We start from the raw sequence: 1,719 nt of genomic DNA, 5'->3' as shown, positions 1-1,719 counted from the left end.
GAATCCTGTAAACCCTTGTCATAGGTGAGAGTCCCTTGCTAGAGAAACGACCCCCTTCTTCCCTTCCAAGTTTCCTTCTTTTTTTCCACTCCAGATTGACCAGGAACCAAAAAAAATCCAGAAGGATAGGCCTGTGTCTCCTCTTTCCAACGCCTCCAAGATTGCCTGAAACGGAGGTCTGCAGCTCCGGATATTCAAGTTTGAGTGGAGGAACCTCCATCACCGCGAAGACCGCCGCTGCCGCCGACGGGCGCTACTTCTTGTAACTTTTTCACATTTTTTGACCATCTCTTAGGATATTTTACATTTCTTTTTGCATTTCTGTCTCATTTCACTATAGTTTATCAAATTCTTTATAATTTTAAGTGTCTCTTTATCACTAGTTCTTTCTACTAAGAAAAACACACAAAAGAGATTTTCTTGATAACAATTCTACTAAACTTATTTCCTGCTCCCTGTGGACGACCCCTTGCTCACTACTATAATTTCTCTATAGTCTAACAAGGGTTATAAATTTTACTGGATTAATCTGAGAATTAAACGACACATTTTACCCAGGTTTTCTGGATTATCAGTTGGCGCCGTTGCCGGGGAGTAGGCTGTTATTTTAGTAGATTGATTTTTTTTTAATATTCATTCTTATCTTTATTGTGGTATTCTCTGAAAGGGTGAGAAATCACTCTTAAAACTACTAATTCTTCTTTTCCTTTGAGTTTCATGGCTGTTACGAGGTCTAGAACCGCAGACTTGGACAAAGAAAGTCAAGAGACTACACCAGAGCCATTGTTCTCAGGGAGAAGACAACCAGACATGGCTGGGGAAGAAGTGAGACGCCCACCTCTAGAGGAGAGGAACCAAATTCCCCACCGAAGCACATTAATGGAAAATTCAGACCCAAGAGGCATGGTTAACCGAACTGAGCTTCATGTTGAGCTCGGAAGGGGGGTAACCTTCAAACTTGACAACACTTTACTTTTATCCCTTCCTTCATTTTATGGCAAACCGAATGAAAACCCTCTGAGCTTCTTGGAAGAATACAATATGCTTTGCTCAGGGCAGTTTATTGCTGGAATTTCTATTGAACAGCTTAAGATGCTTTATTTTCAGTATGCTATTAAAGATAAAGCTAAGGACTGGTTTAAGAAGCTAGGAATTACTTTAAACTCTTGGGAAGATATTGAAACTAGATTTTTGAGGAAATATTTCCCCCTTTCGAAGACGAAAGCTTTCATCAGAGAAATCCAGAAATTTTCACCAACTGACATTGAATCATTCTGTGAGTCATGGGAAAGGTTTAATGATTTAATTCGACAATGTCCTCATCATGGAATGGCCAAATCAAAATTAGCCGAAATTTTTTATGATTCGTTGAGTGAAGCATATAAGCAAAGAGTTGACAATGCTGCTGGTGGTTATTTTTACAAAGCTTATGATGATGAAGTGTTTGATATTCTGGAAGGAATAGCAGAAATAGATATGCAGCAGATAAGTGCCAACAGGAATGGCAGATAAGTGCCAACAGCAGATAAGTGCCAACAGCACAAGGCGAGCTAGAGTGCTCCACATTAGCAACAAAGAGGGAGAACCTAGCAATACCATGATAGGCAGGAAGCTGGATGAGATCACTTCGGCACTTCAGAAGGTAATGCAGGTGAATTCCCCTCTCATTAAAACTAAAATCTGCTCATTTTGCAGCTCATATGATCATGAAGATGGGGC

The 1,719-nt window shown here is 40.1% G+C and overlaps 1 non-coding gene across 1 annotated transcript; it reads right to left on the bottom strand.

Annotated features, from left to right (window-relative positions):
- Positions 1-1,224: 1,224 nt before the first annotated feature.
- LOC144702820 (small nucleolar RNA R71) lies at positions 1,225-1,331 on the bottom strand. Its single transcript, XR_013581396.1, has one exon. It is a non-coding gene; the product is annotated as a small nucleolar RNA R71 (small nucleolar RNA).
- Between the last annotated feature and the right edge of the window lie 388 nt (positions 1,332-1,719).

Source organism: Wolffia australiana, chromosome 4, assembly GCF_029677425.1.
Source record: "Wolffia australiana isolate 7733 chromosome 4, ASM2967742v1".
Taxonomy (NCBI): Eukaryota; Viridiplantae; Streptophyta; class Magnoliopsida; order Alismatales; family Araceae; genus Wolffia; species Wolffia australiana.
The sequence above is the reverse complement of the archived record's forward strand: the minus strand, read 5'-3'. Positions and strand labels throughout refer to the sequence as shown.